The sequence below is a fragment of the Equus caballus genome, chromosome 26 (assembly GCF_041296265.1).
Source record: "Equus caballus isolate H_3958 breed thoroughbred chromosome 26, TB-T2T, whole genome shotgun sequence".
Taxonomy (NCBI): Eukaryota; Metazoa; Chordata; class Mammalia; order Perissodactyla; family Equidae; genus Equus; species Equus caballus.
In genome coordinates this window covers 36464426-36476493 of record NC_091709.1, presented here as the reverse complement: position 1 = coordinate 36476493, position 12068 = coordinate 36464426, and the positions used below count along the sequence as shown (strand labels likewise).

General features: G+C 39.0%; 1 long non-coding RNA gene across 3 annotated transcripts in view; it reads right to left on the bottom strand.

Annotated features, from left to right (window-relative positions):
* Positions 1 to 12068, bottom strand: part of LOC111770788 (uncharacterized) — a 26379-nt gene extending 14311 nt beyond the window's left edge. The window contains exon 1 of one of the 3 annotated variants that reach the window (XR_011433012.1): positions 11959 to 12068. This is a non-coding gene — a long non-coding RNA (uncharacterized lncRNA). Of the gene's footprint in view, positions 1 to 10613; positions 10886 to 11958 lie in introns of those variants that run through there. The other 2 variants (XR_011433011.1, XR_002804196.2) reach the window with 2 other exon arrangements.

The window sequence follows — 12068 nt, the reverse complement described above, 5'->3', positions numbered from 1 at the left end:
GGTGGGAGAATAAACCGTTAGAGCGAATTTGAAGTACAATTTAGGAATGTGTCTTAAAATGCTCACAAGCTGGAAGCCAACAATTCTACTTCTCTGTATTTACCGTAAAGAACCCTCCCCCCACAGATCTATCTATCTATATATAGATATATATATATGTCGACTGATAAAAATTCATTTAGCTGTTCACTTAGAATAAGTGCACTTTTATATATGCATATTATACTTCAATACAAAGTTTTGAAAAGAAAAGAACGAATAATATAATTAACACATGTAATTATCATCCAGAATTGGGAAATATGAACATTTTGTCACATTTATTTTAAGATTTTTTAAATTAAAGAAATAAAACACTATTAGTTGGAAAAACTGCAAAGAAATTATGAACTGTACTTGGTAAGCTTGTTGTTGGCAGTAGCATTGGTACAACAATTCTGAAACTATCTTGTGTTTATTGTCGGATTGCATAAAAGAGTAAATACACTGAAGGTTTCGGGGAGCCAGTGTTCTAACGGTGGGAAATATGATATACACTGAGGGAAGGAGAAGCAGCAGCCTGGGTTTAGAACTAACAGCATCGTACAAACTCATAATCTTTAAGACATATATTTCCTAGCTTTATCCACTGAGAGGGACAAGAAGCAATGACACCTCTGTGGCAAAGAGCACACCCAACACCTAAATTTTAGTTTCTCAAAACCATTCCCCACTAAAACAAACAACAACAACAATGAAAATATGACCTCGAAGAAATAGCTGATTCCAGCAGCTAGGGCAGCAAAAATACATGGTGAACCTAGAATATCTTATTGCGACAGAAAGTAAGAAAAGTTCAATAAATTGATGGGGACATATCAAAAGATACAGGAGCCAGCTTAAAAGATTCCACTGGCCACATGACGGACCATTTGAGCATCAATATGATCAATTACATGAATGGATTACAACATATTGAAAAAGATTCCATTAGTCTGCACTGTCATAAAAAAAAAGGAAAGAAAAAAATTGGAAAGGAGAAGAGAAAGTTTTGCTTTACAGAAGAATGACAACTAATAAATGTAAAAGGAATAATAGAAATACAAAATCACCATTTTGCAAACACCACAGTAATAATGAATTCTGAAAAGAACCATTAACGGATGCCAAAATGATTAAATGAAATATTGAGGAATATTCACACAATCTAAAAGTATCATCATCTCACAGATGATGCATTAATTATAATTAGAACCTTTATGATGGAGAAAGGTCCTTAGTTAAGTGAGCAAATTTAACTTGTGACAAATTGGCACATGGGATGCCTCATGTGATTACACTGAGAAGGACATAACATTACCTATGTAGCATTCTTGCCAAAAATGTTAAACCTGCATCTAATTCAAATCCAAATTGAGGGACATATGCAAAAACACAAACAACAAACAAACGAACCAAAAAAACTGGCCAGGACTCTTCAAAAATATCAAAGTCATGAAAGTTTTTAAAAGAAGTCTGGGCTGTTCTAGAATGAAGGAGACTAAATAGCCATGACAACTAAATATAATGCACAAACTTTACTGGATTCTAGACTGGGGAAAAAACAACAGCTATAAAAGGCAGGAGAAGATGGATGTCCCAGCTCAAGCAGAGAGAGAGAATTCACCCTTCCTCCACCTTTTTGTTCTATTCAGGCCCTCAACAGATTGGATGATGCCACCATTGGTGACGGTGATCTTTTCTGGAGACACCCTCACAGACACACCCAGAAATAATGTTTTACCAGCTATCTGGGTATCCCTTAGCCCAGTCAAGGTGACACATAAAATGCACCATCACAGACAGGGAAAGGTAAATCCATAGAATAAGCATCTATTTTGTCCACTGAGGACAAATTGTGATACCCTTCATAACGGAAAGGGTCTAGTATAACAAAACTGGCTAGTCTTCCCAGGGAATGTTCCACATTGGCAGATCATCACTGGCCTCTGCTGCTGACAGGCTGGGCACCAAACAGATCAGTCTTGGTGAGAGGGAGTCCATGTTGTTGATTCTATACAAAACCTTCGTCCCTGACACCGTGGCTACTTTGTTCATGAACCCACTGTGTAAGCAGTGGAATAGCTAGGGAAGGACAGGCATGGTTTGGCTGGATCACCAAACCATTAGTTACTATTCACAAGTCAGAACAGATGTGTACTGCTAGCTCTGTTCTTCCCAGGCAAAGCAGACGATCAGATGGACTGCTCGATGTTCTGCCTCCTGGAAGGAACCCCTCACCACTTCCTCCATGTCTACTGCTGACTGGGGCTGCAACGCTACAGGGCTCACTTTTAGATGGTGCCAGCACATCACGTGGAACCATATGTGAACTAGACTTGCATCTTTCCTTCCGTAATCAATTGATTGTAGGGAATTCCTCAAGAGGCCTTAGGTGTGGTGTGAGGGACAGGTAGGATAAGAGTGACAAGGCATGGAGAGCAGGTGCTCTCCCAACTTGCCTGTGTCTTTGAGATCTGTTAGCGTCAAATTACACATATACTACTTCCACTCATTTACAGAGGTCTGTTTTGCATGCCCAACTTTACATTTTGGTAGATCAGAAAACTTCAGTTCATTTGGGGCAGCTAAGATCACACGGTCATTTGATGTTCCATGGTTACACATTCAGCCTCTATTACAGCTTAGGGCAAACCCGGAGCAATTTCTCAAAAGGAGACTACTTACTGAATTCAACTTTTTTTTTACCCTGAGGAAGATTCGCCCTGAGTTAACATCCATGCCAGTCTTCCTCTATTTTTCAGTACGTGGGCCACCAGCACCGCATGGCCACTGACAGAGGGGTGTTGGTCTGTACCTGGGAACTGAACCTGGGCTGCCAAAGCAGAGTGTGCTGAACTTAACCACTAAGCCACCAGGACTAGGCCTTGAATTAGAGTTTTATACTTAATGGAATATACTTAATCCAGCTTCAGTTTACCACCTGATCCATATTGGTCACAGGCCTAAGATCATCTTTATCATGAGAGTATTTAAAGCCACAGGACTTAATTCAATCACCTAACAAGTGAGTGAGAAAGAGGGCCCAGGATCAAATAGTGAGGCACTTGAATACTTAGGGACCATTTAGAGGAGATCCACAAAGGAGCTGCCAAGGTTATTGAAGAAGGAAATAACACATCTGGGGGGTTTCTGAAGCAGCAGTGTTCTAGTAAAAGTTTAATAACCAGCTCTCCAGGAAAAAGAGATCCTATTTGAGGCATTTGCTGATTTTCATGGTGTAAACACACCTACCATGGCTACTTTCAAGCTACAGGGTGACATCATTGAACTTGAAGCTGAGAAGGGATGTGCACAATTAGCTCTTGTAGGCCCCGAAGAGCCAGCCCCAGCACTCCACTGAAAGGAGAGTGTTTCGAGTAGAAGAGTGGGGTCATTTGGGTTGAGGGGTCAAAAAAGGTGAACACAGAAGTGTCCTCTGGGTTTGGAAGAGGTAAGTCATTGATGACCTGGATAAGAGGAATCTCAGTAAAGTTGTGGGGACAGAAGTCAGACTGGAGAGGTTTGAGGAATGACTGGGAGATGAGGAAGTGCCAGGAGTGAGTGGGGACAAGTGTGTGGAGGCGTTTGGCTGTGAGGGAGACTAGAGAAAAGGAGCAGTGGTTGAAGAGAGATGTCAAAGGAAGCTTGAGGATGGAATATACTAAAGTGGGTGTGCACGCTGATGGGAGTGACACAGTAGAGAGAACTGATGAGGCAGAAGACAGAGATGGCCAAAAAAAAAAGTGAAGTCCTTAGGGAACAGAATACAGTGCACAAGTAGATGGATTAGTCTTTGACAGGAAGAAGGACACTTTTTCATTTACATGAGTGGAGGCAAGGAAGAGGAGTACAGATGCAAATAGGTTTGTAGATGTGTTTCACTCTGATGGTTCTATCTTCAGTAAAGAATTCTGTAGTCGGGGGCTCAGTGGTTAAGTTCACGTGGCTTGCTTTGGCAGCCCAGGGTTTCGCTGGTTCAGATCCTGGGTGCAGACATGGCACCACTGGTCAGGCCATGCTGAGGTGGCACCCCACATGCCGCAACTAAAAGGACCCACAACTAAAATATACAACTACGTACTGGGGGGATTTGGGGAGAAAAAGCGAAAAAAAATTCTGTAGTCATTAGTTGCTGATAGCACTAAGGGTTTTGAGAAGATGTGCTGTGATAATCTCATGGTATGGGAAAGTAAACTTACCAAGGAAACATTAAAAACACTGGATAAATTCATTGAGATCCCTCATGAGCAGATGGCTGTCTCATGATCTCTTCAGTGCTGTATGTTCATACATTTTTAAGTCCCTTGTCACTGTTTCATTGAGGTGACGGGAGAAGGAATTGATAAAAACATGTGGTCACTCCCACATCTTTGACCTAAAGTCCATTTATCTCTTACTTAAAAATCTTCCTGCTTCTTCTTTGCTTATTAGTTTGTTAAGAGACATTAGGCTCTTCTTAAGTCAGTTTTGCGAAATTTGTATTTTGCTAGAAAATATATTTTTTGTAGAATTCCAAATGTTTTGTCACTGCATTCCATATAACACTTTCTCATGATTAATTTGGTTCTTCCTTATCTCTGGTTATATCTAAAGTTGTAGGTGGTATGTGTGTGTAGGTCTTTTTTTTTTTTTTTTTTTGGAAGATTGGCCCTGAGCTAACATCTGTTGCCAAATCTGTTGCCAAGCTTCCTCTTTCTTGTCTCCCCAGTACATAGCTGTATATTCTAGCTGTAGGTCCTTCTAGTTCCTCTATGTGGGATGCCACCTCAGCATGGCTTGATGAGCAGTGTGTAGGTCTGCGCACAGGATCCCAAATGGCAAACCTGGGGCCCCTGAAGCGGAGTATGTGAACTTAACCACTCGGCCATGCCCCATGTGTGTTTTGTATTGTTCCTTTACTAGGATTGGATTTTTCTTTATAATTCATATGTTTTGGTTTTTATTTGACTATTTTCTGATGTATTAATTATAGTTTTATCTTTGAATATTCCTACTCCCCAGATTCTTTGTTTTGCTGGGGTTTTTGTTGTTGTTGTTGTTATTGTTATTTCTAAGGTTGAATACTTTATTTCTGTCATTACCTTTGTATTTATAAACTTAAAGTTACACATTATTCTCTGACTATCCCTTTAGCTATGTACCATATATTTTTATATGGAAATATCAACATTTCTATTAATTTTTAGAGTTTTTAGATAATTTATTTCATATTTTATTTCCTCTTTGACTCAGAGATTTAGATGACTGCTCATTATTTCCCAAGCAGTTAAGGCTTTTTTTTAATCAGGAAGGGTTGCTCAGCTTTCTGGATTTGGTTGGTCATTTAACTTTTTCTCTGGTTGGATATTGTGTCCTATAAAGTCTCTATTTTGAAGAATCTGTTCAGTTTTTTTTGTTTTTTTTTTTACTGTAGCCAGGTTAGTGAACAATATTTATAATTGTTTCACAGATGAAATAGATTATTAGATCTCCGTTTGGAGAGTACAAAATTCTACCTATCTACCTATACAATTGAGCTTACTGATACTAAAATCCCATATAACTTTACATATTGTTTGGCTACTTCATCTGTCTGATTCAGAGAGAGAGGAATATTAAAATACTGCATTCTAAAGAAAAAAATCACGTATTTAGTGTCCACTTGAAGTTTGTAGTTAATTTGAGACAAAATCAGGAAAGTTAGCTAATTAGGGACAGATACAGAGAAGGCCATAGTCTGGCTGAATCATGGCTAGGGTTTTGCTGGATGAGTACAACAAAGGAAGAGGGGAAAGAGAGCTGAAGGTGTTGCATGAGAGTGACTATAACTTTGTCCCATGAAATCCAGCCTGGATAAGGAGGGACACAAAGGCAGGAGGGAGAGGATGGGCAGTGAAAAGGGATGGGTTAACGAGACTGGGCGTAGAGCAAACAGACTGAAGGTGATGCAGTTACTGGAGAAGACTCCCAGGAAGTCGCCAGTAACCTGCAGAAGGTCCAACATGCAATCATTACGGTAGGAGGCTGAAGTGGCGTGATGGACATGATTATTAAAGGTGAGGGTTAGAGAACTAAGACTAAATAGGTCATGCACTGGAATGTCCAAGCCACCAAGAAGGAATGAATGAATATTCATAAACAGTTCTGGAAGGAAAGACACCAAAAATTTTATGTTAATAAGATTATAAGTGATTCTTATTTTCTTCCTTGTATTGTTCTGCATTTTTAAAATTTCTAAAATGTGCAGGTAGTACTTCATAATTAGAAAAATGTTATTTTTAAAACTCCGCTTAGTTTTTAAGGAACTTAAAGCTTGATTTGATTCTCCACTCTGTAATCATACTATGTTACTGTGTATTTATTTGTACAACTTTGCTGCCCTCTAGTAAAACTAAATAACACAGAAAAAAGAAACATTAATTCTTCTGTGTTTTATACCCAGAAGAGAGACTTGTAACACTGCTGTCTTTAACAAGGTATCTGCTTTTAATTTTTTTTCCTCAAGAAGGACAGTGTATGAGTGATAGTGAGGTAACAGATGATTAGTGAGCTCTTTTGGAAAGGATACATTACTGTTTTTGACTTTGCATTGATTGTATAGTTCTTAGATGTATTCATAAAGTACCCATTATGAATGTAATATAAATATCATATCGACACTATGATTATGAATTCTAGTTTCACATAGTAACACTAGAAGATGTAAAATACTGAACTGGATAAAATGATTTCAACTGCTCCTCACTTTATATGAAATAGTCTAAGAAAAGCTTACTAAAGGAGATATTCTGGAGCTATTAATTGTAATCATCTTGAAGGAAAACGTTCTGTTTCAATCCCCAAAAATCCTTACACATTTACTAATGATAAAGATATTTAAATGGCTATTGGCATATGGGAAAAAAAATGGATCAAATTGAAATTTCTATCATTTTACATCTGTGGTTCTTAAGATGTAGTATCCTAGTGACTTCTTCATAATATTGTTACCACACAAAAATGGGGTTCTCCTACCCAATGCACATAAACAAGCCAATTAATTATGGCATCAGCCTTTGGGAGAGAAATCAGTTTTATTCCACGAGATTCATCTGCAGGGAGACAGGGGGTGTCTGCCCTCAGATCTGTCTCCCCAGTTCAGGATTTGGGGTGAAATTCAAGAAGTTAGGGAGAACAGGCTGGCAAGTGGAAATGGTGGCAGGACAGGTTTCGACTGGTGGGCTTCAAGCATTTACGGTAAGGTTCTAAACATTTATGATGAGGTTCTAAACATTTATGGTAAAGTGGGGAAGGAATTTTAACACAGGATCTTCCTGAATGACAGACCGCTTGCTTCTGCTAAGAGTCTGACTTTTAAGTTCCAGTCATGTTCTGGTCCTTTGGTTCCATGGGGAAGAGAATCTTTGGTTCTGTGGTCATTTCGGGTCAAGATTTCTTCTTTTGCACATGCTCTGACTACATGACTTTCCAAATTGTCTGAAAGGCAATTCTTAATCACTCTGTTGATAAGTGGGGTCAAAAGAACTGGTCCCAGAGGGCCCAAGGTTACAATGTTGACCACAATTAATAATTAATTTGTTTATTTACTTGTTTATTCTTTCTCCAGCACCTGACTACAGATCCAGAAGGAGAAAGAACACATCTGTCTTGTTCTCTTTTGTATTCCTATTGCCTAGCACAATGCCTAGAACATGGCAGATGCTCAATAAATTTTGTTGAATGAATGGATGATAATAGAATTACCTGGTCTAAATAGTGGATGTACTTTAAAAATACTGAAAAAGCTCAGTATTTCCATGCAAGGAAACAAAACATTGTTTACTTTTTTTTTAATGACACTCTAAGTTTGGATAAAGAGAAGGGAAATTTCACTTTCTTTTTGTTGAAGAAACTGTCACTTAAGAAAATGAAGGAATACCCATTATAGGTCAATTGCCAATATATTCATAAAAGTTGAGCGGCTCTCTACTGGGGATATTAATGTGACAAAATTTTTTTTTTTTAACTTTTAAAACCCTGAATGTTTTAAATCTGGGTTCCATCAATGAAAATGGTTTGATTAATGGTGCTGAATTAGATACAATGCCTTAATTTCAATGTGGAGATTGAGGCAAAGAATTTAGAAATTTTCTAACATTTTAAACTAGAACCATTCACATGCTCTGGACAGAGGTACTTGTCTCTCTTTATTTGCAATAACTATATATTTGCAAGATAAAGAGCTTTCCTCACTTCTACATGCTGCTTAACTGCCAGTGAGCATATCTGTATGGATAGCTTAAAAAGAGAAAAAAAGAAAGAAAGCTCCTCTCTGAACAAAAGCTACAGCTGAAGAGTTATTAAACTGGCATTCTCCCCCCCAAACAATTGTATAATTTGCACAGATAAAATTAACATTACTACAAAATTAAAATAACTCTTGATTACTTTGTTAGAATTCTTTGGCTCTAGCGTCCTTTGGTTCGAAGTCATGGAAACAAACCTGAACTACTTTAAGCAAACGCACACCCACAAACAATAAAACATCATCATCAACAACAAGAAAACAAAAAAGAAATTTATTCTAAGGATTCTGGGGATATCTAAGGAACTAGCAGATAGGCGTACAGTCCTGCTTCAAGAAGTTGAGAACAAGAACCTGGAAAGCCACTGGAATCCCACATGCTACTCTCTCTGTCCTCTTCTGCTTTCTAGCACATCTGCTTCATTCTTCTCTCCTGCTACCACAGACTAGTATTCTCGGCTTTGAATTGACGTGGTAATTTATGGCTTTCCTTTGTCTTTTCAGTTCATTGCAATTCCAGCCTCAGGTACGGACTTAGTGTCTGTTTCAAGTGCAAAATCTTGGGAGAATTTGATGGGCCCGCCTTGGATCAGGTGCCCATCCTTCGCCCAGTCAGCGCAACGTAACCAGGCTTCCAGTCTTCACTGGCTGGGGCTGCCTTTCTCCCTACTGGGGGCAGTTCCCAAAGGTGGAGGGGGAGATGTCTATTACTACTTTAAGAATTAATCTATTCAATAATTTATAACAAATGTATTGCAATCTTGTTTTGAGAATAAAGGGATGGAAGCTATAGAAAATATTCATTTACATCAAAATAGGGTAAAACATTTATCACTAATGAAATAAACAGATACTGCCCAGTGTCATCCTGTCAACAAATATTTATTGAGTGCCTCCTGTGTGCCAGGTACTATTGTAGATGCTGAGAAGATGGCAGTGAACAAAACAGAAGATCTCTTCCCTCAGGGAGCTTACATTCTACTCTAACTTCATGCAGAACCACCTTCAGCAAGGCAAGGTCTAAAGAAACTTAATTAAATAATGAAACGATTTCTTCAGTTTTTTTCCAGAATACAGTTATCGAGTTATATTTTTAGAAAGAAAAGGGAAATTCCTAGATCAGGGGTTCCTAGACTATTAGATTTCGCCTGTCAAATAAAATTTTTAGATAAAATAAAAAATGGGGAAGGACTTGTAGCTTTTACTACTTTTGGTTTGCCAAATAAAAGAGTAAAAACAAACACACTACCATCTACTATCACCATTATTTCAAAAAAGGAAAGAGATTTTAGTATCGTAATATGGAAAGAGAAAGACAATTGCAGAATAAAGGACCCTTTTTTCCCCCAAGAAAGACATCTGGCTACTCTACATAAACAGACTGTTCTTACTATTTTCACTTGGTAACTGACAAGGAAAACTTTCCACCAGTTCATAGGCCTGCATTTGGTAACCATTGTTCTAGATGAGAGCCTACGACTGAGCCAGCAAACAAAACTGGTTTGCCCATTTTGTCTGAACTTATGAGCCAATTAATCCATATAAAGTCACATTTTGGTGACAAAAAAAACTGATCAGAATTACTGTTTGGAAAGACGACTTTTTAAAAAGAACTGAACTAACATTGATTCAAAAAATACGGGCGATGTAACAGTTTTATGTAAGCAGTCTTTGTCTTCTCAGAATACTAAAGACACCACCATGTTAAACAGTGATAACATACTATATTCAATAAACAAATTAGTTTAATACTCAAAGCACAGAAGTATTTTATCAAATAATTAGTTTTGGACAATATACTGGCTGACGGGCAATAAGAGCAGCTATTCAGTTTCAGGAGTTTAATTTCCACAAGGTCTATAACCTCTATTTGAAGGACCTTTGGCTTGCTTGGGCAGCAAGATAACTTTTAAGTGTTTTACTTTGCCCTTTAATGTTCTGAATAGGAAGAGTGTCAAAGTTATAAATGCATTTGCTGTCTTTTAATATCTCGGCTTGCTTTAAAAGGACACACGTTCTCCCTTCTATCTATATTCAATCACCATTTTTATGGCGGAAGATCTTTTGAAGTTTTAGGCCAAGATATTAACATATTCTGTTCTGCACCTTATCTTGGCTCCCTCTACCCTAATCATGTTACTGTAAATCTGTCTCTCGGCTCAGGTGTCTGGAGGCTGACCAGGCACAATGTGAATCTGTTGTGATAGGAACTGGAGTTCAGTTTCACCAATGAAACACTCTGTTGCAATCAGAACTTAAATCAACGCTGAACAGCCAGAATATAAGAACTTTGGGTAATGCGAGTAGAATGGAAGCCAGATGTTATTACCTTTTCCTATTGACTGGACGAAAATGTTACAGAGGATGCTCTTAGCCTGGGTCATTTTTCCAATACCCAAATGTCAGTCCTGGGTGAGCAGATTTCAAATCCAATCAAAGACCAGAGAAAAGAGGCAGATGTGGATGAAAGAGAAATGCTTGATGGGCTTGGGATCTTCTGCTTCACCTTGGAACTTAAATCTCAAGTGAAAGTTTGACAGGCTGGTGTAGGCAAACAGGTACTCTCATACTTGCTAGTAGGAGCACAAATTGACACAACTTCTATAAAGCGCCATTGAGAATTAGCAAAACTACAAATGCATACATTTGGACCTCTCAGTTCTAGTCCATCCCACAGATGCGACCATTTTTCAAAGCTTTTCACTGCAGCATTGATTATTATAGTGAGACTGGAAATAACCTTAATGTCAATTTTCATGGGCCTGATTAAATAAATTATGGTACATTCCAACGATGGATCACTGTGCCACAGGGTAAAAGACAAGAATGCTTTACACAGAGATGTGAACCCATCTCCAGTTTATGTTAGACTAAAAACGCACTGTTGACACACTGTCTGTGCAAAGAAGGTAATTCACAAAAATATACATATTTGCTTTTATGTTCATACAATATCTCTGGAGGATCATGAGAAACTTTTAATACCGCTGCCCAGGAGGTGAATTGGAAGGCTTCTAGACATGGGTGGGCTTTGTTCACTGTACTGAATGCCCTTTGCCACCTTTTGAATTTTGAGACATAAAAACGAATTCACATATACAGGCACACGTGAAGGAAAAGGCCCCAAGTCTGGTGATGCAACGGGAAAGCCTGTGAGTTCAACCTTGGAGTCCAGGGCCCTGTTCCCGCCTTGCCAGTTAAGACCGTCACCTCCGTGCAGCAGGTCTGAAACGTGCCACCTCCATTCCCAGCCCACAAGTCCATGTTCCTTTCGTTTGTTTCTGAAACTACCCACGTTTCAGAAAGGATTTAGTCATAAAACTGCTAGCAAACTTGGCATTCTTTCCCAAGCACTAAAACACTTTTGCTTTCGTTGCAACAGAGAAAAGGGGCTAAAATATCAGGCCGGCTAACAATTTATCATAAATGAAATTCAATGTTTTTGAAAGTGCTCTGTAGCTATAAGGCTGCAGAAACACGAAGTATTACTCAATAGTCAGTAATAACACTATATCACACCGCAATTCATAGTTTCGAGAAGAATATCCCACCCACTGCACCCCACTTTCCCTCCCCAAACCCGGCTTCTCCTTCTCCCTCCTCCCCGTCCCTTCCCCTTCCCCCCCACCCCCCACCCCCTCGCCTCCCTTTGCCCCTCCTCCCTCTCTACTTGCCCCTCCCAGCGCTTGGCGGGAGGTTTCCTCGCGTGACAGCTCCGCGTAAGTGCGGAAGACGCACTGCAGCACCGTCGGCCGGGAGACGACAGAGCTTACTCTTTCCTCTC